General features: G+C 40.1%; 1 protein-coding gene across 5 annotated transcripts in view; it reads right to left on the bottom strand.

The window, feature by feature from the left end:
• The window catches only part of rimbp2a (RIMS binding protein 2a), a 50,808-nt gene extending 28,971 nt beyond the window's left edge, over positions 1-21,837 (bottom strand). For 4 of the 5 annotated variants that reach the window (XM_085413738.1, XM_085413735.1, XM_085413734.1 and 1 more), the window contains exons 1-2: positions 5,638-5,727; positions 2,980-3,102 (exon numbers count right to left, since the gene is read on the bottom strand). The gene's annotated coding sequence lies outside the window, so the exon portion shown is untranslated. Of the gene's footprint in view, positions 1-2,979; positions 3,103-5,637; positions 5,728-21,530 lie in introns of those variants that run through there. The other variant, XM_085413737.1, reaches the window with a different exon arrangement.
• Between the last annotated feature and the right edge of the window lie 4,125 nt (positions 21,838-25,962).

Here is a 25,962-nt window from a genome sequence, read left to right as displayed (position 1 = left end):
TGGAAAAAAAAATGCAACTGACTGCCTATAAAACTCATGACGTCTTATGAACTGACTTAAAATTATTGTCAAAAACTTCAGGCTTGACCTGATATTTGCTGTTGAGAAGTTTCAGACTTTATTTGGAGCTAATGCTTTGGCTGTTCCTCGGGACAGTCTCACTTGTCAACATCCATAAACTGGTTGTGTCTCTACTGAATGAGGAGGAAGACACTGGCAAATTAAAAACATCTGTCAACAGTATACCAAAACAAAAGCCAGGAGGTCCCCAAAATCCAACTGGAAGATAAATCACGGCCTGATAATGGTCAGCTCTCCATCACATTACTATAGTCACGCTATAATTCTATACTATATACTATACTATAATACTATAATTCACAATTTTTAAGACTACACTCTGGATTTACCTCTGTTGACACACATACATGTCTAACAAAGGTCTGATGTCACTGCAGATTATTAGTTTATATGTTTGTTCTCATTTCTAATCCTGTCCCTTCTGATCACTGCCAATGAAAATCTTACCATCTTAAACTCTGTTTTGTAAGTGTAACATGAGCCATGGCCACAGATAAGAAAAAAAACTACTAAATACAATATAGTGGGGTTTTTTCTTTTTTAAAAAAATCTGTTTCCTAGTTAAATTGGTTGCTCGCTTTAACCTCTTAGGACCTGACGTCCACATATGTGGACATCACATTTTGGGTTATTTAGACCAAAATACTCAATTTTGCTCTGCAAGGGCCTGATATCCACTTACGGGGACATTATACTGCTACTGTTCTATCGCAGTTTTAAACGAATATCCTCATATGTGGCTCTTATTTTTCTTAAAAACAAAAATAAGGTAAAAAAAAAAAAATCTGGTAATTCTTTGTTTTTACATTCATTGGGTCCCAATATGCCCAAATATCAAAGAGAAATTAAAAATGCATGTCGTGGAAGAGTTCGGGTCTTAGGAGGTTAAAGACGGCAGTGTTTGATCCTCTGTATGTTTGCTCACAGAGAAATTAACAGTCTCTCATTTTTATAGTAGTTCCATTGTAATGGATACACAGAATAGTAACCAAAGATCCTGAAAAAACAAATTATGTGAAAATTATAAATTGATTTGCACGACATTGAATGAAATGAGGAAAACATGACTTAGTACTCTGTGGAGAAACCCTTGTTGGCAAGCACAGCAGCATTTCTTGTAGTTGGTTACCAGGTTTCCAAACATCGCAGGGCTAAGAGATCATGACCTTGAAGTTTTCCTTCTTTACCCACTCCTATGGTACCTTGGTGGTATGGTTTGGGTCACTACCATGCTGAAAGATCCATCCACAACCCATCTTTAGTGTTCTTGCTGTCTAAGTTCTCATCCAAGATTTCGTGGTACGAGGCCCAAACCACTGGCCCCTAAATGTGGTAAAGTTGTCTTGCACCCTCTGGAGAAAAACGTCCCAAAAGAATATGTTTCCACCTCCGTGTATGGCAAACAAGTTGATGCCAAAGAGCTTGATTTTGGGTTCATCTCTCCACAGCACTGCCTCCCAAGCCTTCTCTGGATCATTTAGATGTTCACTGGCAAACTTAAGTCGGGCCTGTACATGTGGCCTTGAGCAGGGGGACCTTACAGTTGCTTCAAGACTTTAATCCATTATGCCAAAGTGTGTTACCATTGGTGTCCTCGGTGACTGTGGTCTCAACTGCCTTTAGAATATTAACAAACACCTCCGATGTAGTTTTGGTCTGATCCACCACCTTTCTCACGATCATTCTCATCAGGATCTTGCATGGAGCTCCAGACCCAAACACAGCCAATCGGTGAGAGCCAGAATTCAGGCTGGGTTGAAGAGGATCAAATGTCTATTCTTTTCTGGATAATTGGTTGATATTCTGTCTGCCTGCATTAACACTGAACTACCATAAAAATTGGAGACTTTTCATTTCTTTGTAAGTGAGCAAACTCACAAATTCAGCAGGGGATCAAATAATTATTTCCTCCCACCTTGTGTTCTAACTTGTATACCAGACTTTGACCAAAACAAACAACAAAAAGAAAACTTTTGTTATCAGATTATATGATTAAAAATAACACAGACAGTGCTGCATCTCATTAGTTTTGAACCAGGTCTTTTTCTGTTCTTTCACACTGTGTTTCTACCATCTCTGCTTTCTCCACCCACATTATCCTGTGTAATTTTCTCTAAATTATTTCTTTGTCTCCATAATCAATGCACAATGAGAAAGTGACAAAGCTTTCTCTGCTGTATCGGGGAGCTGGTCAGTTTTTCTCATGCGGGTACATTTCGCTCTCAAATATCCTGACAGACACACAATCGATAGGAGATGCAGGGAGGCGAGGATTTGTAATGAGAGTCCCTCTCGCAGTGCAGGGAGACTGTGTCTGATTACTATTGGCAGACCAGAACACAATAAAGAAAACAGCCTTTCCATGAAGCCGGTGACACTACACCTCATGTATTGCCTCAGTTTCCTTCTCAGGTTTTCTGAGGACACAAATGCATGGGAAATGGGAATATTTCCGAAAGAGTGACAGTAAAACTGGGCCTGAAAAATCAGTTATCGTGACTCGTGTGAGGACTACTGAAGTGAACACATGTTGGACTATGAAGAAGATGGGAATGCTGGAGAAATGGAGTGAGATGGATTGATGTAATGGAGAAAAAGAAGCAAGAAAAGGTGGTTTAGGCTTGGGTCATCACATCTTCTACTCATAGGTACAACAGGTGTGTGGTTGACTTTACAGATTGTTTAGTGGTCTGTTGAACTAAATTTAGACTCAAATAAATGCACAGAAACTGAATAATAATTACAGGTAATTACATCTGAAATCTGTGCGAAAAGTAGGTAAGACAATAAAATTTATAGAAGAAATGAGTGAAATCTTTAGTCCAGGGGTTTATGTGTGGTCAAATAGCACAGAGGAACTCAAATCTGATATTATTAAGGCAAAAAAATTTGTCCCACCTTTAAAACGTGTTCCAGGTTATCCACTTTTTCCTGGAGTTGGCTCCTCTGCTCCTGGGCCACGTCTCTCTCCTGACTCACTACAGCAAAAGTCTGTCTCAGCCGATCATAGTCGGATTGCACCTGCAAGAATTCGAATCATGAATTGAGCACAGACACAAAGAAGGGATAGATGAGAAACAAGCGAAGGTTAAGTGGATTGTTAAAACATGAATTTGAATAACTGTGGGTGGAAAAGAAAAAAAGGTCAGCAGCAAAAGAGGCAAAGAGAAAACCACAACAAAGCGAAGAAAGAAAACACTTTAATTGCGTCGTCGTTGTTTTACTTGAAGAGTCTCAAAATGCAGTCTGTTTTATAAAGAGCAAAACAAGCATGCAATTTTTATGAGGTTTGTTCTTGCAGCAGACCTACTTTTCACATTTATGAATAGAGGCTGCATTTTTGTGGCTCGAGGGTTGATTGAGAGTTCACAGTTTGAAGAGAAATTAATCAGCACATTTTCATTTAGCGTTTATGAGACAGTGTTGCTGAATTGAGCATTTCTGCCGCTCGTCTCTTCATCGGTCAGAGGCCTTGAGCTAAGCCGGTTCCTCAAAGGACTGAGCTGAACCACACCTATCATCTCGTTAATTAGCATGAGATGAGAGACACAATAGATAAGCTTACTCACAAAAATAACATTTAGAAGTACATCAAAGATACATGCGGCTTAACACGGATGAATATTTCTATTTTATCTAATCATTTTATTTAGAGATCAATTGTGTCACTGCTGATGTTACTAATTAAACCAGACAAGCAAAGGAGTTGTTTTTTATTCAACATTCTTTGCTTAACATTTCGATTTAATGAGTTATATGTCTGATATTTCTTAAAAACTCAGTCGCTAAAAGAAAAGTTACCACTAACGACTCTGAGCAATCAAAATAACACTGCTTCTGTGATAAACATAAAATAGTTAAGTTGATCAGTTCTCTCTAATCTATCAAAGATCCTACGAAGCAAATGCAATTTATGTACTCTGATTCTCTAATCACATCCCCCGTCTTGTTTCCCGTCTCTTCATTTCTTACTCTCAGCTTCTGTCGTTCTCTTCTCCCCTTGTCATTAATTCACTATCTATTTATGCACACGTAAATACATTTTCACTGTGCCTTTGTCTTAATTGCCCTTACAAGCCAGTCACACTCAGTTATACAGTATATGTGGCAGGACTGCACACACATTTGCCCCACTTTCTTTTCATCTCCGTGGCCACCTTGTCGGTGAACAGATGGCATCGTTTTCTGTGACACTTTGGAGCAAAAGCTCTGAGCTGAGTCCCTGGACACATGTCAGATCTGTCCCCTCTGTGAAAGTCACAATTAGCGCCAGAGCAGCTAATCGCCTACCATCACAAACGGTCACTGTCTCTCTTTATGGGTCTGTGTGCATGCGTATGTATCAGTATGTGAAGTCAGGAAACCAGGGAGCCAGCATTAGTAAAAGCACAATATTAGGAAAGGGAAAGTAGCAGTAGTGTGTGTGTGTGTGTGTGTGTGTGTGTGTGTGTGTGTGTGTGTGTGTGTGTGTGTGTGTGTGTGTGTGTGTGTGTGTGTGTGTGTGTGTGTGTGTGTGTATACAACACGTCACAAGTTTTGAGCAAACCCTTTTTTCTGTTTATTTTGCTAGAAAAATCGGAGATAGGTGCAGCAATTAATTGAAACACGTCCAAACATACGTGGAAATACAGTAGATAAGAGTTTGCACAATCCTAATGAGGTTAAAGTCAATAGTTGGTATGACTGTGTTTATTCTTTAGCACAGCTTAAACTGTCTTAGGTGAGCTTTCTAGTGATTTCTTCAAGCAGTCTTCAGGAATAGTTCTCCAGGCTTCTTCTTCAAGCTATTCTTTGAATGTTGGCGTCTGGTTCTGTTCTTTGTCAAGATGATCCCACAATGCTTCAATAACAGCTCCAAGGAGGTCAATCCATGACTGATAATATTCATTTGTGTGTTTTTCTATTCAGGTGTTTTACTTTTTTCCTTTTAATGCATTGACACTGTGTTCAGGATCATTGTCATGCTGAAAAATTAAGCTGTAGCTAATTAAATGCTTTCGAAGGTGGACCAAAATCTGACACATTTTGAATTGTAGGCCCAAACCATGAGAGAGCTTCCATTGTGTTTTCCTTGCTTAAGAATGGTGTCTTAATAGCCATTCTTCCACTGAGACCATTTCTGTCTGGTATATGTGTTATTTTCTTTTGTAGATTGACCTAAAGAAATTAGTGAATGAAACCAGCCAGGAATGAGGACAGGACTGAAAGTGAGTGAAAAAGAAGCCAATGTCCAATGAAAAACAGACCTTCAGAAACCCTGAAGAACTATTGCTCAAGAACAATTATATAATTGAAAGCAAAACATAAAAAAAACAAACAATTGTGGCTCAACACTGTTAATATTTGGAAATCAATCTGATATATTGATCTGACAAGATGGACAAGTTCCGTCGTTTGACTGCTCCTTTTTCTCAAAGCCACTGTGTGTGCGTTTCTTTTCCTGCATCGTTGATACAGAAAAAACAGATCATACCAAGCTCATTCACTGATTTCTTTCATTTTCCTGTGTGTGTACTTCCAATGCATACTTGCACAGTACATGTGTGAATTTCTCACCTGGTCATACTTGGATGCCTTCAGATGGTGGTTGATCAACTCAAGGTTCAAACGATTTTTCTCCTGCAAGGCAGCATGGAGCTTTGCTTTCTGAGAAGGAAGAGAAAGCAACAAAGAAAGAGTTGGTTGTCTTGTTCCATTATCCTCCTGCTTACAAGGAAATTTACATCTGAGTGCAAGCCACACAGCAAAACTACACCTCAAAATTATTATATAAGTGAAAGAAGCGACCTAAGCAACTTAGGTTAGCGTCGATCGCTCCCTCCATATGTATGCATCTGCGAGTGTGTGTGTGTTTGTGTGGATAATCTTTTTCTAAGATGCCGTCTGGAGGACAAAACCCACAGCTGCATACTGTCACCCTCCATTTGGTATGTGGCTTTAGGAATGGAGGGTGAAAGCTGAAAAAGATGAGGGAATGGGAAGAAAGAAAGAGAGGAAAATGGGGTGTGGGTGGGGGGTGGGGGGTAAATGAAGAAAATTGGAATTGTGAGAAAGAGCAACAGGAAGCAAGAAAATATCTGAGGGAGAGATAGGGGGAAAAAACTAAAGTGAGGAGAAAAAGATGTAACAAGGGAGTCCCAGAATGTTAGTCGAGTACTAAATAAGCAATCGTGCGCACACTGTCAGTAAAACCCTCCTAGCTAAAGACGAGATTAACTTGCAAACCACGTAAAAGGATTGAAAAGTGATGTGCAGTTCCTGTCTGCTCCCTCTACATTCAGAAGTTGTCATGCCGCTGGTGCTGCAGGTACTCAAGCATTATATAATTACGCCAGACTCAAACTAGGCCAATGCTCTCCTCCTATCACGCCGCAGCGCACTCAAGAGTGATTTTTACTGCGACTGTTCATATCCTGGCACGTAATACCACTTCACTGATACTGCTCATTGCCATTCTCAACACTACGGCATTAAAATGTGGGTAAGTATTTTATAATAGCAGCAAGGCCTTTCCTCTTTGTCTTCAAACAAAAAGCAACAGGAGTTAATGACAGGTTTTATTTTCTTGTTATGTCTAGTCAGGAAAAAGAGCAGGGCTTGTTTTTAAAAATACTGTTTCCAAATGCAACAGTTACTGTCCAGGGGAGGTTTGAAAGTAAACTTGGATTTCAGATACACTGAAACACAACCTCTATACATTTATATTCAAAACGGCAGAGCCACACTTGTAATGGTTTATGTTATGTTTACTGATATTGGGTTATTCTTTGTTTCTCCTGCATTGAAAGTACTATATTACTACTTACTACTATTATTGTGTCATTCCTCATTAGTTTCAGTTGTTCCTGTTTAACCTGGCCTCCTTGTACAGAAGTCTTGAGCTACACTTCACAACATAATTTCTTTATATGTTGCTTCCAAAGAGCCATAACTTCTTGTCATTTTTAAAGACGTCTTGAGTATCAGTTCTCCTTTTGGTATTGGCTGTGTTTTCTTTTTTGTTTGTTTATCCACTTTGAAGTTCGGTTGAATGACCTTTGAACCAATCAACCTAACTGAATAAGTCCCTCTTAGCAAGATACCAATTATTAGTAGACTGTCAAAAACGTACATGATTTGTTCGCATGTCTTTAGCTGAATCTATAAAAAAAAAATAACACAGTTTGATAGGCATAAAATAGAATTTTTGCACTAAAACTAGCTGTAAGAAAGCGTGCTGTGGAGTGTGTTCTTAGAAAAATTGCAGATCAGACATGGATTGGCCTCCCCAGATCCCAGACCTCAACTTTACTGAAGCAGTGTGGGATCATTTTGACAGAAAATGAATCCAACATCCAAAAAAGAGCTCTGGATGTCCTCTAAGAAGCCTGGAGAACTGTTCCTGAAGACTGAAGAAGAAATGACAAGAAAGTTTGCCTAAGAGAGTTTAGGCTGTGTTGACGAATAAAGGTGTTCATACCAAATATTGACTTTCCACCTTGTTAGAATTGTACAAACTGCACATGTTTGTACATTTTTCAGTGAATTACTGCCCTTATTCTCCATTTTCCTAGCAAAATATAAAGGAAACCTTTGCACAGTATTCTATTTAGTTTGAGTCAGCCTTTGTCAGATTGTGTGTGTCTACCATTTTTTGTGCTATTGTATGTTTCACTGACTTGTTCTCCATCTCATTTTTTTTGTCTTTGTTGTGCTTCTCATTTGGATTGTTTGTTACCCTTCAACAGCTTAGTATAACAACCCTCAGTCTATCTACATTCTCTTTTGTATTATGCTTAACAGCGCTAATCGCATATTGACACACCATACATCAGCGCAATATGCTCTTGTGAACCTGACTGTCACGAGTTAAAAAATGGCCAAAGCTTTGTATCACCTTCTGCAAGAGAAAAGACTGTGGAGCTCAGAGGTTTATGATCAAATTTATCAGTACAATAAATCGAGGAACTCAATAAACTCTGGACAAGAGGAGGAGAGAGAAAAACAGACAAAGTGAGGGGCCAGCCAGATTCATTCATCTCTTTGTGTGCAGGCAGAGTGACAGCCAGGGATGTCAGAGAGACACAATCAAACCAAGACCGAGATAGAGAACAGACAAGGACAGGAAGACACAGAGACTGGTGAGTGAGTTCACTTGCTGCTGTTATTGTGTAACTCATGTCGCCACATCACAGCCCTGCAGACTACAGCGTTTTTCAATGTACAGAGCCACACCTACAGCAGCAGTTACAAATCCTCCTGCTATGCTGCTGTTAATTAAGCAGAAATGAAAAACAGGGAGATGTCAGTCTCAGTCACGAACTTCACTAAATCTCCAGGACATGGTCTTGTAGCAGACACCATAAGACAGGCGGGGAGGAGATGGACTGAATGTACAGATAACTGGAAAGAAGACAGCAATAGAAACCCTAAACTTTCTTTTGCTCAACCTTCTTTCCCATCAAGGAAAAGAAAGTTTGAAAGAAAAGACAGAGAGTAATAAAGAACCACAGAAAGAAAGAGAATGACCTTTTAAAGCCTTCTTTTTATGGGCCTCAGGAATGATGTCTGCTTCTCCACTTCCTCCCCTTACAGTGAATCACACATTCACAGCTCAGCTTAACACTCCCTAACATCTTGTATACACACAGCTAAACTGCGAAGCCAAAGGACACACACATTTTCGTGCCAATTTAAACCTCCAATATCCACAAATAAACAAAGAAATCTGGTTTGACGATATGAAGGATATGGAAATGTGGTGTACTCTTAAGAAAAAACGCAATTTAACACCACTGACATCTGTGCAGAGCAAGTGAAAGAGTAGCAGGCATGTGTGAATCTTGAAATCTGTGTTCCATATGTGCATGCAGAGAGGCTGGATTGGCTTAAGGGAGAGGCATCAATACAGCTAATGTCTAATTCACTCTGATAACTTTCTTTCTTCCTTTCCATACTGTAATTTCTCATTGCCTACCACACAACACCCACACACACTCATACAGACTCTCCCTTCCATCACCATAATTATCATTCTGTCCATAAAACCACAAATTTAGCTACTGAACCCACCTTAGCTCACGGCTGCCAGGCACCAAGGTCCTAAACTCTCAAAATGTTCTGTGCATCTATATTACTGGCTCATATCTTACTTTCTTGTTGACACTTTCTTTAGGAGCTTCATAATAGTAGAATTTCCAAAAAAATGAACTGGCACCTGCCACAAATAAGACAAATACAGTGTATTTAAGCAATGATTCATCAAGTCACGAAAAAACAAGCTGCAGCTACATTATTTTGTTATATGGATTGCACTATTGTGTGAGTTAGACTATAAATATATCTTTACCCAGGCCCGAAGATGCCCTTTTAAGAAAATATTTATTTTCTTATTCTTTTGTTCTGCCACATTTTACTGACACAATAATGTAGGATACAGCAGAGTGGCTTAGAAGTAATCAAACTCACAGGATAATATATTAGCTATACCAGTGTAACTGCTTGTTAACAGAAATATTTAATGGCAGCAACTCATTTAGACATGTAAACATCGAGTATCAGAATGGGGAAGAAAGATGGAAGAAGTGACCATGACTGTGGCACGGTTGTTGGTGATGAGACGATATGCATATATGATAAGCATTTTAGAATTAGCAGAGTTACTGGTAACCCTCTCTGGGTTTATAGAGAATGGTCCGAAAATGAGAAAACATCCAGTGAAAATACCTTGTCGATCTGAGATTTGCCAGAATGCTTTGAGCTGAATGGAAGGCAACAGTAACCCAAATAACCACTTGTTACAACACAAAAGGCACAGGCTCACCAAAATTGGACAAAAGAATATTGGAAAAACCTTCCCTGGTCAGTTACTCTGGATTCTTGCTCCAGCAGTTCAAGGGTCAGATTAGGTATACTGTAAACAAGATGAAAGCATGGATCCATCCAACTTTGTATTAAAAGTTCAGTTGTTGGTGGCATTATGGTGTGAAGGATAGTTTCTTGGCACACTCTGGCCCCCTTAGTACCAATTGACCATTGTTTAAAGTTCACAGCTCTCCAGAGTATTGTTGCACGTCCATCTCTTTGACCAGTGTATACCATAACCAGCAAGGTCCAGCTAATAAAATAGTCAGTGACTGTATAATTATATTTGATCTACTCAGATTCATACACACTTGAATCTAAACTGGGCTACATAGGAAAAAGAAAAATGGCAAATAAGTCCTTATGTCAATCACAGAGGACACTCAGCTGTGTTTGATGAAATAACAAATAATTTAAAAAATATTTAAGAGATTAAATTCTTCTGTTTTTTAATTAAAAAACCAATTAAGTGACATTAAATGCAGCATTCAAATATCCTTTGCAAGCTAATATAGGATTTTATGGATGTGATCTTGGATTTGCTGAATTTAGAAAAACACATTTTGGATCCTAATAGCAATATTAAATGTTGCAAAATAATACTTGAGAAAATAAGCCAGGAGATGATGCATTTCTAATGGAGAATTGATGGGGGATGAAATCATGATTGCAGAGATTTGTGGGATGGCTACTCCTGACTCTAAATAGGATTCTTGTGGGGAGAGGATTGGTGCTGTTTTCCGCAGGAGGATTGTCATTAATTAGATGTCATGGCGGAAACACTTTGTTCCACTTAACTGTGGGCGGAAAGACACACTGACAACATCTGCCGTCGTCACTGTGAGCAGCAAGTCACAAACAGAGATGTGCCCATAATAGGTAATTACTACAGACATGACCTTTTTATACAAGTAAAATGCAAAAAGAAGTTCATGGCTTAAGTTTCTGAAACTATATTCTCCTCACTGTTGACGAACATTCGTATTTGAATGTAAATTTTATACCATTTTCCCGTCCAAAAGGCATATTCTCCTCTGTGTTTAAGATATATAACATTCATATCTTGCTACATTAGATTATCTCAGTCCTCTTTAAATCTTGAGATATTATAAACAGATTATTTCCTCCAGATCTCTTCATTAAACTCTGGACTGCCGTTGTGAGTGAGTGGTATAATAGGACATCTACAGTCAATGTATCTATGCATGCAGCTGTCCTTAATAACTGAGTGTGTGAGAGAGATTGTTCTGTACTTGTGGTTAGTGAGTGGACAAATTGGTAATGTTATATCCTCACTGACATCTTCTGCAAGAAAATCAAGCTCACCACTATTGAATAGTTGATGCAGTCAGGACCATGGACAGCTCCTTAGCTTTAGTAATGCAGACCAGCACAAACGCCCTGAAAACTGACCTGGAGACTGTAAATGTTACCTTTAACTTTTTTTTTATTGATCATAATTTTAAAAACAGAACAGCTGGTTTTGCTTTTATGTACATCTTTAAGGTTAAAATGTGAAGGGTTTTAACATCTATAAATTTGAAATAACATTTATGAACTTAATTGAAGAAATATTTCAGTTTGAACTCATCCTTTAAAAACCTCTATAAGCCTGCAATTATTTAAATCACACTCCAAGTACAGTGTGTCAGTGGGCCACGTTAGACAAAAGCAAGCCACCAGTCCTTTAATATCTCACTGTAAAACAACTGTGATATGGAAGCAGGTGACAGAGTAGCATATCAGTGTGATATATGCGATCATTTATTACACAAAATGAAATCAACAAGAGTAAAATAATACAAGTGAGTAATGTGATGACTTGTAGGACTATACATGGAGTATATTTACTTACACGTCCTTGTGGGTTATGCTATGTGAGTAAGACTAAGAGGGAGTTAAGGATTCGAATTTCTAAACACGAAAAAAGATCGAGAGAGAAGAAAGAGGTGCTTTATAGTGAGACATTTTCAGCTGACTGGATGTGGCATTTTTGGTCTACCGTTCAAGGGAATTGGAGTCATTATGTCACTGAAAAGAGAGAGCAATAAGAAACAAACTTCTTCAAAGGGAAGCACATTAGACGTATCATTTGCAAACTGTGTATCCTGGTGGATTAAAAAAGGAATTTTATTCAAGTGTTTGGTTTGTTTTTGTCTGTGAGTATGTTTCAGTGTTTTGTGCACATTTTGTTGATTTGGTGGTTGGAGCGCACTGTTGGTTTTGCATGTTGACAAACTGTTAGTTGTTGCCACCTGTGCCTGTTACTGATTAGGTCCTGGTTGTGTTTTATGGCTGGCAGCACCCACTTGTATCAGAAACCCTGAGGAAAGCCTTATGCTGAAACACATCAGTTTTTTTTCTTACTTCCTTGTAGTATTTAGTACAGTATATATGTAATTGTTAGCTCTCATGAAATTCTCATTCATTATTATGATATCAGTGTGCTCACAAAGGCAGCGAAGAAGAGCGTAAACTAGGGTGTAGCAGAGTAGGATTTAAACTATACAAAAACGTATCTTTGGATATGTTATATGTAACATTTCCAATAGAAGAACTCAGTTTAGTGTTCAGAGTCAAAGATGCATATAAATCTGTTTGGTGTAATCATTCTAGTAATAAATTTATACTCTTGTATTACTTTACTTTTAACACGGCCACTGTGACTCCCGTGGTGCTGTCTACCCACTGGAAGGTCAGGGGAGCGATCCCTGCCTACTCCAGTCTGCATGCCGTATCCTTGAAGTATCCTTGGACAAGATAGTGAACCTTGAGTAGCAAATGTTAGACAGCAGCTATGGAGAGATAAAAGTGCTGTCCACAGTGCACCTGAAGCACATCTGAACCAAAAGAGACCAACTAAGTCACTTCAGTGCCGATTACAAAGCACTGAGCTACAACATAACACAAAAGAGTCTAAAAGAGGACACACTCTCAAGGTTAACTTTAAGACAGTTGTACATTGACACTGTATGTCCCCACTTAAGGAATTGGTTTTGAAAAGCTGGGACATTTTGGAGGATTTATTGTATAGCATTAGCAAGCTTTACACTTCAGCATAAAAGATGATGTATAACACAGGCTTTGTCCTCTGAAGAGCTTAATAGGTGTTTGCCCTTTCGTGAGAGAATGTGTGACTTCCATCCCACTTGATCTTCAGCCAAACATTAGCTTCCTTGGCATAATGTAGTAAGTCTCAAGAGCATTTTGAGATCAGTCGTTTATAATGCAGTTAATACCGTGCATTACTTTTGGATTGGTAGGCATGACACAAAAGCAAATGCTGGGTTATAACTGTGCAGTCCATTCACAACAAATGATTTGCGTTAACATTTAATACGTAGTAGTGTTTATGTGTGTTTATTTTATTTGTAAACTCTGCCCTTCCGATGACAACCGCAACCTTCTGCATCGCAGATTGACTTAATATTGTTTCCCTTAGCATGGAATGTTGTTTTAGCAACTATACCATAATGTCATTTTTAAAAGACACTGTAAAGATGTCAGTTTTTAATGTCAGTTTCAAAGCATTTTCAGCTGATTTCTCTAACCTGTACTGCTGATTATGCAGCTACAAGTGCCTCATTCATAAAACATAATTGAGTGGCCAATCTAGTTTTGAGAGTAGTGTGTGTTTGGTTAAAACCCGTGTGTACATGTGAGCAGTCATAATAGAACGTCACACAAGACCTATGAGGTCATCTCTTTTATTTGCAAACTGTGGACACAGATGGCATGGGGTAATACCAATACAGTGAAGCGTGAGCTGAAGTGTGTGCGTGTGTGTGTGTGTGTGTGTGTGTGCATGCAAGCATGAATGAGTTGCATAACTAGCATCTCCAGGCATATATTAGCCTTAAGCCCTTCTGCGCCCACTGTGTCACAGAGCAGACCTTTCAACTGAATCCCACGCATTTACAACCCCTCGAAATAGCTCATGTAGTTAGAATACCTCATATGATGAACACGCTCCGTCACTTTAATACAGCAAGTTGTCCTAACATAAGATACAGTAACAATCTGGGGAATTTTCACACACATGTAAATAAAGGCTTGAAAAAAAGGTCTGCACATGAATTATGTGACTCACTCCTGCACATCTGTAGCCTATATGTAGTCCCAGACTTTTAAATTTAACACAAAAAGCTCCACTTCAGTTCAATGTGGCAACCAAATTTTATGCACATTTACAACCCTCTTGGAGAGAAGAAATCACAGTACAGTCTTTTGCATTTAGTAAAATCGCACATATACAGATTCTTCTTGAATGTGTAGTTTAACGTTTTGCTCGCCTTCTAAGCAGAAATCAAACAGCTACCATATCAGCAGGACCAAGAGCAGGAGACCATCCGTGGTTTTATTCAGTGAAAAAACCAGAGGAGAGGCAGGGAGAGGCCGGCGCTACAGTCAGAAGAGATTAACTTCTCCTTCACGTAGCAAAACATCCTCACTCACGTCACCCTTCAAGCTACTTTGCCACTTCTCTCCTTACTCTTGAGCTCAGCTAAGATAATACCGGTACTGTAAACTGTAGTATTTGCACTTGTTTATTTGTGTTACGGTGCTTGCTTTTGACTCAGCAGCAAACCGGAGTTGACTTTTTCACGTCAGACATCTCAAAGTTTCAAGCCTGAGGCAAGGTAACAAGTAGCTACAGCTGTTCCCCAGCAGGGGCACACTTCCCCAAATTTGCAGCAGCTATCAGGCCCCTCTTCTGTCAAACCAGCTCCCAGATCAGATTTAAGAAACAGACACTCTCTCTACTTTTAAGACTAGGCTTAAAACCTCCCTTTTTGATATAGCACATAACCAGGGCTGGATCAGGTAACCCTGAACCATCCCTTTGTTACGCTGCAATAGGCTCAGGCTGCTGTGGGAACGTCCCATGATGCACTGCGCATTTCTTCTTCACCTCTTTCCACTTTTTGTGTGTTTACACCTGTTTCTCTCTGTTCTCCTCTCCCCAGCACACCCCAGAGGTTTCTTTCTGTTAAAAGGGAGTTTTTCCCTTCCTACTGTCGCCAAGTGCTTGCTGACAGGGGGCCGTCTGATTGTTGGGGTTGTTTCTATTGTAGGGTCTTTACCCTACAATAGAAACTGCCTTGAGGCAACTTTTGTTGTGAATCGGCGCTATATACAAATAACTAGATTGAATTGAACTGAACAAGCTACATTCTCCTAAATGAAATAATTTTCAGTAGTTTTACTTTTCTTTACTTTTAACACATTTAACCAACCAAAACTGTGACAGATGCTACAACTGTGTATTACTACAAAATGATAAAGACACTTTGGGCACAGACAGCTTGCACTTGTTTTAGCTATAAGCATGCTGAACATAAAGAGACAGAGTGTCAGAAAAATGTGTTTGGTAACATTTGATGTAAGTATGTTTTAAGCTTTAATATTATACTAATTATGACCCCATTCTGGTCACAAAAGCTCTTAAATCATCAGGTGGAGAACCAGAAAGTAAGAATATGCAAAGGGTCCTGTAATGTAAGTAAGAGTAGCAGCCATGGCTTCCACCAAGCGCTCACCAAAAATAGGTATCAGAAGCACAAACTGGAATATAATATAAAAAGCATTCAGTCTGAAAATGATCTTAACAGGGCGAGGAAAAAAGAGTGAGCCCAGATGTGCAAACTTAACTATATATGCTGTGTAGGAGTGATCCAGCTGGACAGAACATGCACAGCCCTCCAGGGAAAACTCTGGCTTCCCTTAAGAGTACAAATGCCCCACAGGAAACATTAAGGCATGGGAGTGTAAACACTGAAGTGTGTGTCTGTGTGGTATGTGGAAAAATGTGGAAGCAGGCAGTAAGAGTGAAATCAGGCCCGACTGACATGGGCAGTAAGGCTTCAAGTCACACTTATGACATAACACATTTGATGTGAGCACGACCTATTGTTCCCTCCGGCCACGCAGAGAATATCAGAGGGTTGGAAAATAAGTTCGGAGGAACGTCAGTGTAATGCTAATGAGGAGCCCAGGAGCTGGTTAGGGATTACATGTGCTTGGATGGAACTTAATGCTCACATAATGCTTGGGTGGACCTTCATGTTCAGAATAGAAAAGTGCATGCGCACACACACACACACACACACACACACACACACACACACACACACACACACACACACACACACACACACACACACACAAGCCAGCACATAACTCCTCAACCAAATTTAAAAAACTTGCTCACATATACACACACACTAAGCAACGAGGCGAAGCATGCACATACCCAATACCCACAGACACACACTCACATGACCCCAATCTGCAGCAGAACATACCACATAAATGCTAAATAATTTAGATCTGACCCCATTATGCAGTTGCTAAAATGTACAGTACGCTTAAAATACATTAGCAGAGCCTCACCACAGGTTTCTTCACCAATGTTTCAACCATAAACCCCTTACACATGCAATATATTTGTAAATGCATGCACTGTGAGTATATATAAGGTACATATCCAGTGGCAAATAGTGCAAAGCATTTTTATACTCATCAGGAGACACTTTGAAATCATCCAAATCACTTTTATGAGTTATATTAGTGCATGCTTCTTTCCATTGTCACTACAGCTTCAAATTGATTATAATACTTTTGTTTTTAACCTATCTGCCACTGTGCACTGAAGCTCTTGAGTACAATTGAGAACAGAGTATGCTGCAGAGCCAGCCTCAAAAGTTGGTTTTTAAAATAATGAGAGATCAAGCGTTAAGCTGACTTGACTACTTAACTTTGGAAAGATACTTAGCAGCGTTTCTGTGACTGATTAACGTTTGTCAGCAATTCATTTTTGTAGCCTTTGTGTTGGTTATTATTTAGGTTATAGTTCTTTATTTCGTTAGCTTCATAGCATAATTGCCTAAGTCATTTGACTAAGTCAATGACTTAGGCACTTATGCTATGAAGCTAACGATTTGTAAATTGCAATTAAAGTAACGAATTATATCTAAATCTTTTCATAGTGCAGGTATAGACTTAGTCTGTCTCTTATATTAGCAGTGTGTGAGCCACCAGATGGTTGATTTTGTGAGCAGAGCAACAAAAGAGCTGCAGTGCAGCATGGGACAAAGAATTAGCGCTGCTGCCGCTACATTTAGCCTTTAAACAAAACATGCAAAGCAGCACTTAAAACTCCCCTGGACTTCTGCCTTGTCACAGCTGTTTCAGAGTGTGCGATGAAAAAAAAAAAATCTAACAACACTCACATCTGAGCAAAAACCGCACATCTGGTTCCCAGCGCTGAGTTATAAAAATGTTCTTGGGGCTTTGATTTTACTGCATAACAACAGACTGATTTGCATCCGCTGGTTTCTCCAGAAATAGATTTAGGATTCAATGACAAAAGTATAGTTTTACAACTGCTACTGTAACACAGTGTGGTAGATGTGACCGCGTCTTAAGTCTCTACTGAGCAGGACTCAGTGTCACAGAGCAATAGGTGACACTTACAGAAGCACAGGTCCTGTCATGTCATCTATGTCCAAACAGGAGCGCCTGTCTGACATTGTGTACTCCTCTATCCCTCCTTCCTCCTTCCAGGTGCCCTTGATGTTCAGTTCACTGAAGGTTTCTGTCCTATGTTTAATCATTCAAGCCTTCCCAGACACACGACACTAGGGACTAAATGAAAGGGAGAAGAAGAATGGCTGAGAGACAAAAAATGCAGCAGTGATAGAGGAGCAAGACAGGAGATATTTGGAGTGTAAAAAAGAACTTTTGAGGGTGTTAAAATATTACATACTTATATTAGAAGGAAGGTGAAATTTAGTTAAAAACTGCAATCAGTATCTGATGTTTTTGTTAATCAAAGCTAACCTTACCTAAATAGGTATTGTTTAGGTAATAGAACTTAGCCTTTATTGGACAGTGAAAGCCAAGCGGGACAGGGAAGCATGGAGAGAGATATGCCACAGAGGGCCGTGGGTCAGACTCAAACCCGGGCCACTGCTCATGCGGGATGTGATTGCCTGCTCACCTACTGACATATACTGGCACCCAATAGTAACGACATTTAACAGCTGTAACTCACTAAGGAAGTTAAGGAAATTGGGCAGTCTGCCTAATACTACTCATCATGTTACACAACTAATTGATTGACTGATTGATTGATTGAAAGGCTTTGGAATTCAATAGGAGCAGTTGGTACAGCTTAAGCATAATCAAGTCGGTATTAAGAGGAAGAGAGACGACAGACTGGGAGAGAGGCGTATAATCAAAAGAGAAAGCAGCCTGAACACAGCGAGAAAGGTGGGGGAAAAAACTTAGAGGGGACAGTGGGGGGACTGTTAGTGATGTGGAATTAACAGGCTTTTATCGGCATGTTCCTTTGCCAAAGGGCTCACCTAGCCTGACAGTGTCACGCTGGGATTATGTACCAATACAGAACCAAATTTTTTTGAAAGAGAACCTCAAGCTGCAACCCTTTCCTACAAATATGCTAAAAATATGAACAGCATTGTATAACTTGGCTCAGAGTCCCAGAAGCTTTTAGAAATATTATCCAGCGGACATCTACACGTGTCCTTAAGTGATTCTCAGTTACAGTGATATAGATTTCAACAGGTCCAGCAGTAAATCTTGACTACCTGGAAAAACAACTAAAAACACATTTGTTTTACTACCTGATGATGTAAACAGAGTGCACACACTGACGCTCAGTGAGTTAGTTAGAAAGCAGCTAAAGCGAATCGCTGCTCAAGTGCAAATCTGCACCTACTTATTCCATGAGATGGGATATAACTTTTAAAAAAAGAAGCAAATACGCACCATGCATGACAACATGAATCAAGCACTACTCATTATTTTGTTTATTTGACTGTCTGTATTTAGACTTCAGAGACATCCATTTTCCACTGTGATATTAGCTCTTTCTCCCCTCACTTTCCTCCACTGCCCCACCCTCCTGCCTCTGCAGTACTCTGTGTCTTTCCTTTATCATAACTTCTATGTATCTTGAAATGCTGCCCACAAACGCTCCTTTATTGTTTTTATCTCCGTCATCCTCCCACCACCACCACCACCACCACCACCACCACCACCCGCTGGCTGGGTGACAACACATACGCTACCAATCAATACAGCGCTCACTCGCATTCGGGGCATGTGCAGGTACACATGTTGCATGAACACACACAACATGGATAGGAGTGTGGTGACGGTTTATGCGGTTGCTATAGAAACTGCTCTCTTTCAGGTATGGCGTGTCAAGATGAAAAAAGTAGCAATGAACTATCACATGCAACATATCTTATGCCCTGAGAGTCTGCACACAAGCACTGCAAACAAAAGCCTTCCATACTGAGGATGCACATTAAGATACACAGCTGTAAGATATGAAATATGCATGACAAAAAACACACTGAAGACAGACAGAATATCATGTGGATTTCCAGTAATCCAGGCTCTTCATTTATAATGAAGTGAAATTGTGCACAAGTATGTATTTAAAGACATGTAGTCTAGAATAAATTTGATTGTATGTCACGTCTGCTGGCATACGCTGTTTTACTCTCTTAGTAGATGCATAAAAATTGATATGTGCTGCCACACCCCTCCAAGGCTGTGACTATAGGGATTATTGCAGAGCCTGTATGTCTGGAGGAACATTTTGATTAGTCAAGGAGGCTGTCTTTTGGCTGCCAGACTCCCTGATTATCTCGAGAGAAGAGCAGGAGAGAAAATCAGTTGTAAGACTGAAAACACATGTTTCATTTCCCCTGCCTTCTTTCCTCTATCTCTCTCCTTCTTGCCCTCTGGCATCCAACTGAACGTCGGTTGGCAACGCCGACCAGCCTGCCGCATGAAGATGAAGAAGTAGAAGGAGAAGAAAACAGGGAGGAATAGTGCAAAAAGCAAAAAAAGTAGGCATTCGTATCCTCACAGGGAACAGAAAAGGCAAAATTACTGTACACAGAGAACAAAAGTGATGCCAAATGTATAAAACAAAATGCAGTAAAGTAAAACTGTAAAGCTAACAGTACACTATTCGTCCACTGGTGTCTCACCCACCCACACAACCATATATTCAAACATATGCAAGACGAAGGTATATAACACACTCACTTGTTCTTAATATGCACATACAGGTTCGAACACATTTCCTGAAGAGGTATTTCAATATTTGCTAAGTAGCTGGTAGTGTAGTGATAGCTCTCATGTCTGAGAGCTGTCTCATGGCTCAAATCTCTGCTCTGTGAATTTAACACAACTGTCAAGTTTTCGTATCGTGAAACAATTCCAAGGCGATTAAAAGAAGCATTGCGCTTTCCATTAAGTTTTTATTTCCAGTCATATTGTCATCATATTTAACTTTTACCATAACTTTTGCATAACCGTTCCCATTCATTAGGCAGATGAATGCCTAATGAATGGGAATAACCCTAACCCTTACAACCTACATGGCAGAGCAGTCACACCAGTGCTCACTAAACATGCCACTTATTTTTGAAGATTTCATGCATAAAAGAGAAGTGCTTCACGTATTATGAGGTGAATAAATTTAAATACTACCCTCACTTAAAGTCTACCCTCACTGCCATAAACCAGTGGCCAAAATAAAAGAAACGCCACTCAGTAGTGGTGTAGTTCAATAACCCCTTAATCTACAACCTTCCAGAAAGCCAGACGAAATAACACCTCTCTCAAACATTTATAGCCTCTACGAAGGCGGAATTTATTGCAAGATTATTTTATTAGACTGCAGACCATTTAGCCACTATAGTGTATATAGTAGATCACTTTGCCAAGCACTCACAGACACACCAAGACCTTTAGTGAGAGACTTTTGCTCATGTGAATAAACAACCAGCAGAGCGCAAACGTGAGTCAGTCATGAGTGGGTTAATATTCTTCACCAACACCTGGCAACCTCTCAGCAGGCAGCAACCAGGAAAAGCTCAGGTTACCGGAACTGACAACGCCAAAGCACAGACACACACACACACACACACACACACACACACACACACACACACACACACACACACACACACACCGAAAATCAAATTTGTAGCACCACCTATTTCTGTTTATCTGGCTTCCCGCATTTCCAAGTGTCTATACATCTTGTTTTACACACATTTCTTACATAAGCACACAATGAGAGGAGGATTTATTCATTATTTAACATTTGACAGCAGTCACAAGGCAGCAGCACTCCTTCAGAAATCCATGCAAACACACATGCACACAATATCCTTATCATGCACTAAGCACACAATTAGACCATAGACTGTAACCCCACCCCTCACCCCTCCATACACACCCACACATCTCCAAACAGGTGGCTCTGCCTCTGCCAGGAAACCGGGAAGCTGGTTGTTGCTTTCTTCTCATTACATCCCAAAAGAGACAAAATGTACAAATCCTCCCCTCCTCTCCGTCTCCCTGTGCACATCTGTCTCCTCCTGCAGCCACTGCACAGACAGGTTTTCCCCAGCTGCTTGGCTAAGCTAACCCTGAGCACTATATATAGGACTCAGCAGAGCCAAATCAGACACAAAAACACTCGAGCCGGTGATGCGGAGACAAACAGCAGCACTGAAGAGGAAGCAGAGTGGTGATAAAGGCTTTGTATTTACCGTTCGCGCCGGCTTAGCACAGGAGCATCTTTACTGAGGTGTCGCTTACTCCTTCTTCATCCTTGCTCTGATCTCCTCCCTTCTTCCGCGCTCTGTATGGGTGGGGAATTGTCAAACGGCTGCAGCAGCGGCAGCGGCAGCATCAGTAGCAGCTCTGGGGCCTCTCTCTCTCTCTTTTACTCTCTTTCCTCCGCCCCCTCTCCACACACTCTCTTTCCTAGCCTCCCGTTCCTCTCACTCTCTCACCCCACCCCCAAAGACCCTCCTTCTTAACAACCTTCCTCCATCATTTTCTCCTTTTCTCTCCTGCGTTCTCTCCCCCCGTTCTCCCTGGACCTGCATGTGTTTGCGGCGAGCTGCACAATTCCACTCTGTTGAATAAAAATCAACACCGCTACAGCCTTCGGTTACATCAGGAGTCCACGGAGGAAAGGTGTCACTGGCAATTGGAATATGAACAACCAAATAGACCCGCCCTCATCTCTGCTTCTCCCAATTTCATGTCTTAAGTCGTGGCACTAATTTAACAAGGTCTTGACTGATGCTGCTTTTTCTCATTTCGCCTTTTCTGCTAAGATACACATCTAATAAACGTTTATGGCATTAATAAATGAGGCGTAGCGTTAGCTGGCAGGTTTTGTAGTTATGGCTGTGCAGGAGCCTGTGTATAATATTTATACATTATATTACAGGAGTTTTATTGTTTGTTTTTACAGTATTCTAGTAGGATTTATGTCTCACTGTGTCTTTAAGTGGTGCTCTGCACTCTTATGGTCACAGGTTATATGTATATAAAAATCTTCTGGAGAAGTGATACCAATGTGTAATTCCTTTCTAATTGCCAGTGGGGGACAACTTTACGGTTGCAAAATACCTATGATTGCATAAAGTCTATGAGAAAACTACTCCACTTCTCACTTGAATGTTGTCCTTGGTGTACGCTTTCCTGGTGGGTTTATGATTTTAGTCTCTAGTTTCAACTATTACTGGTGTACTGGTTGCAAAGTTTCAGCCGCATTAAAAATCCAAGAGGGCTATAAAGTAGGCTATGCTTTGAGTAGCTGCTTTATGAGCATGCTGTGTAGTGTCCCTTTGTTTCTCAGATCACCCACCCTTTGCCCCTTCAGAGCACCAAGGAAGCAGATCTGAAAAGCTTCAAGATGGGCACAAACCAATGACTGGCATCACAGTGGCTACATATGAGAAAAGCTGGCCAAAGACACAAAAGCACCTGAACAATGATGCAATCAAGAACAACCAGACATCCCAATGTTTCCAATATTCCTATCTTGTAACATCACTGTCTATAAATATCTCCTAAACTATGTCCAGATCAATCTGGAACAATGAGGGAGCCCCTGCTCAGGGCAGCTACACACACTAGGGGTTTGACCTGACCAGTCACCCAGCACATTTTGCTCCCCCCCCCCTTATTGATGCTGGCAACTTTTCCAACTTTAGCCAGAGGCAATAATGCTGTGTGCGTTGTGATCAACTCACAGATTCTTATAAACCTTGCGGAGGTTTTAGCAAGAGTTTAATCATTTACAAACAAGTGAGAATTTATCTATTTGCATTGTTAATGAACTACAATAAATAAAAGAACTGATATAGTTTGACATCTTCCAATTTACAACTTATTACACAACTTCCCGAGTTCTTAATAACTTGTAGCCAAAAATGTGGCAGAAAAAGAAAGAAATAATACAATAACTAATATTTTGTGAGAAACACTGTAATCATTACAGCTATCACGGCTGAAAATCAATTGTATCAACCCTGTCACAATGACCAATGGCTTATTCATAATCAAGTATACCAAACATATTTCACAGCGGTGTTTTTAGGCTGCAGAGAGTGAATGTTTCACAGGATCATTACTCCACATTCGTGGGCTGACACGTTGCCTGCTGAGATGCACAGACTGTATATAAAAGATGGGTCTGGATTCCAGGTCTGAAAAATGAAGCCAACATGAAAGTGCCTAAAACGTGCTTTCTTTCTAAAGGCCAACAGGGAATGACTCCTGCAGCTGCAAAAGGAAGTCGCATTATGTAGAAGTCTGAAGTCACGAGTTTTATCATATAAACTAATGTTGCTTTGTTTTTTCAGTTTTATGAGCGTTCCAAGTGCGATGTAGTTTCAAAGATTTGGACTTTAACTGCACTACTTATATTGTTGTAATAGTTATACTGACATAAACCTTCTATGATGTGCATGTGTGAATGTGGGTATGCCAATGTTAACCCCTAAAATTATTTAATCCAGTTAAGGTGATTTTTTCCTTCTAATGCAGCAGAATTTAGTTTCCTGTGTCACTAATGGATGAAATCACAAACCAACTCAGCCTTGCCTCTCAAACTTTGTCTCCAAACTGCTCAGCCTGAGCTGTCCTTCTGATGTCCTCATTTCTAATCCTGTCCCTTCTGATCACTCCTGCATCTTCAACCCTGCCACCTCCAGCTCCACCTCCTGTGTTTTAGTCAGTGTCACACTTTCAAAGCCATAGCTTATAGCAGGTATATATTATATAAGAGACAGAGTGCCATTTGGTTGGAACCAAAGGTCAAATGTGTTCGCTCGTATCTGGATATTTGAATCTGTTCTTGTATATGTTGTAATTATGTTGTATTCTTGGCACCATAGGGAAATGACATGACATTGACATCAACTGACACTGGTTTTATCATTTAAAAATTATTAGGTCATGAGCTAGAAAGCAACTCATCTGAAATTTTGTCTGGAAGGAACTGTCAGAAGATGTCTCAATTCGATCGTGGCCAGGCACGGCCCGCCCTGATTTACATCATATCTGCTTAGATTAGCACAAACATGAAGCTGCACAGGCCAGGCCTGTGGCGTCAGTCAACCTCTCTGCCTGGGTGTGGACACTGAGAAGGTGTGTCAAATCAAATCAAATCAAATCACTTTTATTGTCACATCACATGTGCAGGCACACTGGCACAGCACATGCGAGTGAAATTCTTGTGTGCGAGCCCCACAAGCAACAGAGATGTGCAAACACAACAACACAAACGAGCAAAATACAAGAATGAAAAAGAATGTGTGTATGTGTGTTTGTGCTTGCGTCTACGTTGTACTGAGCTGTTCTCTCTCCATTATCAGATCTTTTTCAAGACACTGTGAACGACGCCACAGAAAATAGCCATTAAAGTCGAATAACAGATTTTTAAAACTGTTTAAATTCATCATTTAAACTCATCCCACAGGTTTTAGAGGTCAATGTGGTGCGACCTGTTGGTTTTGTTGTTCTCTTTCTACTGTTTCTCCTACAGGGTAAATCTCAGTGTGCTCTGCTTTAACTCTCAGCAGTTTTACGTAGGTAAAAAAAGGCAAGGGGATGAACTGGGGGGGGGGGGGGGGGGGGGTTATGTAGTTACACAGGAATATCTTAGAGAACACACCTGGGATGAATTGAGTTGGAGAGAAAGAGTAAAACACATCTTGTTAAATGTCAGCTGATACAACAACCTTGTGAGTCAAAACAGTGTGAGAAAGTGGGTGGTGATAGTGTTATTCCTGCTGAGTTGTGAAGTTAATTTCAGCATACTGTTCTATTGTTAACCTCGTTTTATTCGTGTGTCATTGATTGGAAGAACTTAAGATACAGATTGTGGGGTCAGGTAAAGCAACACAGCCATTTAGGATTATTGATTAGCCGTTGCTCCTCTTTGCATCGGCACAACTCATATCATTGTGAGGCCTCTCATCTTAGTTGGCCAGCTGCTAGCAGTACACAATTGTTGCCATAGGGATGGTGTCCAGGGAGACAGCTGTGGCCTTTTAGCAGCAGCCACACAACAGACAGAAGGTCATTCCTCACCGAGGGAACCTTTCTCCAACTGTCCATCACAGATTGTTTCCAGGCAACAGGTCAAAAGCCCTTTTTTTTCTTCCTTCTTCCATCTTCGCAGTGTTTCCTCTTGCCATTTAGGAAGCAAAATAACCAATTAAATTCAAGAAAAAGCAGACACATGGGAATATAACTAATAAGCAGGCAATGAAATTAAGTTTCAGCATCACAGCAAAGATTCAATTAAAAACTTTGAAATAGTAGCTTATATAACTTCCTGGTACCCTGGTCTCACACCTCCCTATAATATATTAGCACCTTTTTAAATTGACATGGGGCAAACATGTTAGCAAACTGTTTCCTTTTTCTCATCCAGTTAATACTGACCCAACATGAGCATTTAAGCTCTCCCTATTAGTCCTGAGTCTTCATGTAGTAACAGACTGACTCCACACCAAAAAGACCCATGAAGCCATGCTGGCCCAAATAAAAATAATTTAAAATGTTAAAAAAAATGTAAATATTTTCTCAGTTTATTATAATCCGAAGTAAATTGTATGCTATTGTTACCTTGGGAATATGTGATTATATACTTTATGCATTTAGGTATGCAGACAT

This window comes from Rhamphochromis longiceps, linkage group LG7 (assembly GCF_057381845.1).
Source record: "Rhamphochromis longiceps isolate RC_006_pf linkage group LG7, R_longiceps_female_GT1.1, whole genome shotgun sequence".
Classification (NCBI taxonomy): Eukaryota; Metazoa; Chordata; class Actinopteri; order Cichliformes; family Cichlidae; genus Rhamphochromis; species Rhamphochromis longiceps.
Note: the sequence above shows the minus strand (reverse complement) of the source record. Positions and strands in the feature narration are given on the sequence as shown.